The sequence below is a fragment of the Bubalus kerabau genome, chromosome 22 (assembly GCF_029407905.1).
Source record: "Bubalus kerabau isolate K-KA32 ecotype Philippines breed swamp buffalo chromosome 22, PCC_UOA_SB_1v2, whole genome shotgun sequence".
Lineage (NCBI taxonomy): Eukaryota > Metazoa > Chordata > Mammalia > Artiodactyla > Bovidae > Bubalus > Bubalus kerabau.
In genome coordinates this window covers 50923872-50930359 of record NC_073645.1, presented here as the reverse complement: position 1 = coordinate 50930359, position 6488 = coordinate 50923872, and the positions used below count along the sequence as shown (strand labels likewise).

The 6488-nt window shown below is 45.9% G+C and overlaps 1 long non-coding RNA gene across 2 annotated transcripts; it reads left to right on the top strand.

Annotated features, from left to right (window-relative positions):
- The first annotated feature begins 2525 nt into the window (after positions 1–2525).
- On the top strand, positions 2526–5966 carry LOC129636610 (uncharacterized). 2 transcript variants are annotated; one of them, XR_008707039.1, is made up of 4 exons: positions 2526–2984; positions 3613–4246; positions 4996–5065; positions 5635–5966. It is a non-coding gene; the product is annotated as an uncharacterized LOC129636610 (long non-coding RNA). The 2 variants fall into 2 exon arrangements; XR_008707038.1 differs by having other exon boundaries at positions 4996–5966.
- Positions 5967–6488: the final 522 nt, after the last annotated feature.

Here is a 6488-nt window from a genome sequence, read left to right as displayed (position 1 = left end):
ACCCGGAAGGTTCCTGACACAGAAGCACTTGTAATCTTGCTGAGCCTTACATTTGGGCTTTGTCTGCCATGAAATGGATTTGCTATGCAGTAACTATAGAATGGATAAGCCTGGATAAAGCAGCAGCTTTACAATGTAGCTTTGCAGTTCTCCCATCTTTGTGGACTCACTTATTCTTGAAAATGACAGACTCATTTTTTCTCATGATGAAGTATTTTCTACCCCACCCCCACCATCCCCACACCTCCCCCCTTCAAAAGCCATTTGTTAATGCTGGAAATGAAAAGAAAATGGAGAAAGTGAGGAATCACAGTCAAGAAATGGAATTCTGGACCAAGTTGGGAGTGAAATGTGGCATGGTGCCCCAGGCCCAACACGGGGGGAGACCTTCAGGGGGTCTCCTGGGGTGAGAAAAGGTGACCCAGGAGATAGTGAGAGGGCCTCTCCAGTGTAGAGACCACTGCTACAAGGGCTGAGTGTCTGCGGAAGTTGGGGGGCTCTCCGTGCCTGGTTGGGCACTGACTTCAAGTAAGCTTGATGGAATTATGTCCCTGGGCGGGGGTAGGTGAAGATTTTGAGCATGTCCCCCACGAATGTCAGGGTTTTCTAACTTGTGGTGTGTGAATGCTCTGAGAGTCAGAGGGTGGCCCGGACTCCGCTTTATAAGAGATGCGAGTTTTCATTGTTTGGAAACTGCGGCGGTTGTCTTATTTACAATAAGCTTGCTTCCTGTGTGCCCTCGTGGACTTTCGTGAGCTTTCTACTTGGTCTCTTGTGACTCAGCTTGGCTCAGGTACAGTGTGAAAGGTGAAACTGTTAATCGCTCAGTCATGTCCAATCCTTTGCAGCCCCATAGACTGTAGCCCCCAGTCTCCTCTGTCCATGGACTTCTCCAGGTGAGAACACTGGAGTGGGTTGCCATTCCCTTCTCCAGGGGATCTTCCAAACCCAGAGATTGAACCCAGGTCTCCTGCACTGCAGGCAGATTTTTTACCATTAGAGCCACCAGGGAAGCCGAGGTACGGTGTTCGGTGTATCGATGTCCATGAAGGTGATTAATGCAATGATAGGGTATTAAGTGTCTACAGCGTGAAGGGCTTGGTGGGTTTGGAGAGACATGGGAATCAGAGGCAGCGGCGGGAGAAGTGAGTCCTTGGGGGACAAGCAGGCAGCAGTGGAGGATGGGGACCACACACTGGTGCCAGGGCTCTGGGGCTGCTTGTTTGGTCTGTGCCCTGAACACCCGGCATCACTCATCTCCAAGGCCTGGCATTTGCTCACAGTCAAAGCTGGAGCTTGAGACTGAGGACTGCCTCAGTGATGGTCTGCACTGTGCCCCGAGCGCTGGGCAGTGCTGAGTCCGCCGTTAAGCACAGGGACTAAAGCTACAGCCCTTCCTGGGATCCTCGCAATGGAGCTGATATGCCTGTTTGCAAGCTTACCTGTTTTGTCCAGGTGTGTATTTTCAGGTATCATTTTCAGAGACCTGACGGGGTTAGGGTTAGGGTTAGGGGAGGGAGCAACGCAGGAAGAGCGCCATGCATCAGGAAGAGGAAGCTTCAGCCAGTAGCAAAGGGGAGAGGAAAATGGAGATTTCAGAGAAAGGCCTGTTGAGTGATGCCTCAAGAGCAGAGGGTTGGGTTGGAAGATGTTGCTCCATGGTCTGTGGAGATAAGAGGCACCGGTTTTGAAACGAATTCTTAGTGCTTTAATCACATGTGGTGACTTCAGAGTTTTAAGTTTGGAATTTATCAGTCTGCTTATTAATAGAGATATGGAATGTTTGGTGCCATGCACAAGTTAAAGTTAATTAGAAATTGGTTATTTAATTTTGAAGAGATAAGTTGGCCGTTGTGCCTGAGAAAGGTGAATTTATTCCCCGAAGAGTGGAGTCAGCCCCTGAAGAGCAGGCACCCCCCTCCCAGGGCTTGCTGTCCCAGGAGTCCTGTCTCCCGTTGGACTCAGACGCTGAAACCATGTGGTCACGGCTTGTTTTCCATACTCTGTCCATCCTCCAGCTCTGAAGCGTGGATGTGTCCAGGGGTGGTCAACTTCAGGAGTCTCTTTCATTAACCCAGACACCAATAAGGCGAGGTTTGTTGAAAAATTTTTTCTCTGATGTCTGTGTTTGAAATTCCTGCGAAAACCCAGGGTATCCCCTTGAGGTGTTAATTACGCTGTAAAACCATTTGCTTTGGGGAATCTTATTTCATTTATTCATCTTTCAAACTGAATTGCCAGAATCCAAAATAGATAACAGTTAAACATAAAGTGTTTTGCGAGGGCTTCAGTTGAAATGTAGAAATGTGGTACGCTAAAAAGCTTGGAGTCATCAGATTTTTGGTTTCAATCATTTTTGCGGCACTGTTTGAACTTATCTTCTTTTCAGCCCCAAAGGAAATGATGCCAGAACTAAACTGTAAGTGTCTTTAGGGCAGGAGAGGCTTACGGATTTGGCGGGGGTGGGGGTGGGGGTGCATTCCTGTGGATTCTAGACTCTTCCATGTGTTTGGTTCTTCTATATTTGTTAGAAGTAAGTGTGGTGCTCGATGTTTGAAACAAGTTGCTGGTCCTTCTGTGTTGGTGACAGGATTCATTAAAGCCCAGATGTTCTGGGGTCTCAAGACCCCGAGTCCTAGGCCCCTCCCAGCTTCCAGGGCCGCGGAGTGATACTACTGCCGTGAGCAGCTTAAACGGATGGCAGAGGACAGAAACTTAAGTGAAATGTTAAAAATTAAAACTGGCAAAACGAGTGGCCAGTTTTATTGACTGAAATGGAGAGTGAGTTGTACTTTGGAACTAAGTGATTTACAAACATCGCTGGGATTGTGCCCGAAACACGGAGATGGTAAAAATCGGCTTCTAAGGTCTCCAGCGTCCTTTGGAAGCGCTCTGAGGAGCTCGTAGGATACAGTAAACATCTGCACGCAGCCGCCACGCTGCTGACCTGAGAAAGGCGAAGAGATGGGCCCGAGAAGAAGCAGGTGAGTGTGATCCAGAAAGGAAGGTGAACTGTGAGAACACAGCCCTTTATACGAGATTATCATTTTTCATTCAAAATTTCAGCAGGCAGCAGGCAGAGTGTAATCACTTTTCAGCACCACTGTACTGTATAAGCATATTAGAAGAGCTCTGTGATGGTAATCATGTAATGAACTTGAAACCACCCCTAATTAAACTGTCTGCATCCCCCAGCATTTTCCTGTAATGATGTCAAACCGTGTAGCAATTAGTTGCACCTCCATGAATGTAAACACTGTTTGTAAATCATATAAACTTAACCTGGCTTGCTCATTGAAAATCTCCTAAAAAGGAATTAATTAGCTTTGTATGTTTTGGAATCGCAATTTATGGGATCATTTTGGAATCTTTCACTGAAGTGAAATGAATTTTTTCCCCCTCCCATTTGTTTCACATGGAATCCCTCTCGCAGGGGGCTGGGAAGGAAGTGCCAGCCCAGTTGGCTTAATCTTCATTTTATTTCTGTGACAACCGGTGAGGTGTGGAATTTAGGACGAGGGTTTACTGAGTTAACCCAGTTTTAAGATATTTTTCTCAGGAGTAAAGTATCTATCATCTGAAGGCTGTCTTTCTGCGTTTTCTGCTTTCCAGCCAGCGCGGCGTGTCTCAGGCTCATTTGAATGTGAAGTTCGGCCGCGGAGCAGCCCTGAAGCAGCCTCGAGTCATCTTGGAAGACTCCAGCCCGCAGCTGTGTGGGGACCGCTCCTCCTCAAGGGCAGTGGCCAATTCCAGACAAAGAAATTCAACAAACCAAACAAACGCTCAAGTGTTTTAGCTCAGCGATCTTTCCTCGGCCGACAGGGAGCACAAAAGAGCATGGAGCCGAGTTTCCCGGGTCCCGGGTCTTTGCTGCGGTTTTCTCGCCGACGCCCAGGATCCTGGCGGCAGACGGTTTACCTGAGCCACGAGCGACGTAGCACATTTATGGTTATTGTATTTTACAGGTTGATAGATTTTTATATTCTGTCCAAGTCAGGATCTTACACCACCTGGTTTATTATTTAGTAATTTACAGTGCAGTCAGGCGCGTTTGGCTTAATGTAGGATAAACTTATAAATCTATTGTTCCTTCACTTGCCAGGGTTGGTGTGCAATGAACTACGGAGCTGGACGCGTCCATACATTTCCGCTCGCCTTTTTTCTTTGATAGGGAGGCAGGCAATAGATAACACGGTGACAGTAGCATCCCAGGGGACAGCAAAATGTGAGAGCAACACCACGTCAGGTTAGCAGGTCATTATTGTGTGAGCCGCGAACCATTAATGGACTGCTACGCCCAGCTCAGTCTGTGTCAGATTATGGCTCTTGGCAGGAGGATTGCTATCTAATAGCTAACTTTGCTTCCCCGCTATCGTCTTATTAGTTCCTCTTGATAAAAATGTGCACAGGTATATATTAATAGGGGGTTTCTTTGGAAAAAGGCGAGATCCTGGTTATTTCCCCATTTCTGCAAACAATGCCTATATGTTGATTCTGCTCAGGGAGTCTTTTGAGGGAATGACATTCATTCACAGGTATTTCCGGATGTCTTGTAAAATACACAGCCAAACCCGTAGTGCTCACTGATGCTTAAGGCCCTGCCATTAATATTTTTGGTTGATTATGTAAAATGAAGAAACACTGGGAATTAGAATTTACCCCTTCTTCCTTTGCCTTAACACTTCAAAGAGCAAGAACCCTAGCATACTTTTTCAAATTCTGGAAAATAAACTCCACTATTCTTGAAACAGTACCCCCAAAGCAATGACCAGGTAGGACTATATAATTCTTACCATGTGTAAGATAGACAAGAAAAGCGTATTGTTTATATGTGGCTTCAGATAAAAGCTTGCATTTCTAGGAAAAATATGAAGAATCCTTAGTTTTTGAGTCATAATGGCAAGAAGTTTATATTGTGCATTCAGAACTTGTGGTAGAATATTTCTGCCATCTTTCGGAGAAATAAAAGCGACCACACTGTTTCTTTCTTGTCAGTGAGCATCTCCAGACGGAGTTACTAAAATGAAGGATTCTAAGATGTTTTCCAGGAAAGATGAACACAAAAGTGAGTTTAGATTGAGATTATGCCTCTAAATCCCCATGCTGGGTTATGCCAGTCATTTTGGGAAATTATCTATGAGTCAAGAACATGAAAGGATATGGACAACAAATACAAGGGAAATCCATTTAACTGGATCGGCAGAAAGTAGATTAGCCGAGTTGATGGTCCAGAGAGGGAGATAGGAAGGCCTCTGGGAATCAGCCTGGTCTGGAGTCAGACCTGGACCACGTGCTGGCTGCTCTGCTGATGGCACGGCGGCTGCCCGCCTGCAGGGCTGGGGGCAGGGAGGGGGCGCCTGGCACGGCCACGGCCACGGCCATGGTCCTCATTTCAGCTGGGCTGTGGCAGCAGAGACCACCGATGACTTCCGTCCGCTGAGGTGCCTCGGGGCAAGAAGCGTGCCTGCAATGGGCTTTTAATGATACTGTTTGATAACATTTTCTTGTTTGATAGAGCACCTATATAATGAAGTTAAGTACCGAATTAATACTCAAATCTATTCTAATCCAAATCCAATTACTCACTCCTGAGTGCTGGTGTGCATGTATGTGTGCATGTATTTATACATAAAGGATTATGTTGTCTGGCCCCTGCACCACCAACACACACGGGCAAAGGCCTGGGAAGCCTGGTTCCCATGCAGGGATGCCTCTGGAGTTGCTGCGTTTCCACGCTGCCCTGTGACCCAACTCCGTGCTGACCTGTGACCCAGCTCCGTGCTGACTGATGACCCAACTCCAGCATCTTCTTGTCTGCACCCAGTTTGGACTCACCTATGGACTTGAGTTTAATAAAATGTACCGTATTCATGTGATTTTAATCCTGAGCATCTTTTTTTCTTTCTCCCTTGTCCTTATTTTGATATTACTGGAGCAAAAGCCTGTAGGATAAAATGCCTGAAATATTATACTTTTCATTTAATGATTAAATCCTTATTTGCCTTCCTAGCTAAAAACACTCAAGTCATTATGGTTTATTACAAAAGCTCAATTTATATTCCAAATCTTTCATTAAAAATATGACGAGTGCGTGAGGAGGCATGCTCTCATGTTGTAATCACCCCTGCTTTGGAAGCCTCAGCTAGTTTAATTATTGGATAAAGGGCATTTTAGGACTAAAATCTTGATCTTAGGAAAGAAAGCTGGCATAGGTTGAGACACTTTAATCATGGATACCTTCTGACAAGGAACAGGACGGAACCACTGCCCACCGACTGAAATGGCTAAAATGTAAAAACACTGATAATACTAACTGTAGGCAAAGGTGAGGAGCAGCCGGAATGCTACTCTATGGCTGGTGGAGACTGCAACTTTGGAAAACAGTTCCACAAGGTCTTATTCAATTAAACATACAACCCAGAAATCCCACTCTTAGGAAAGAGATTGAAAACACACGTGCATGCAGATAACTTATCCGTGGATGTTCA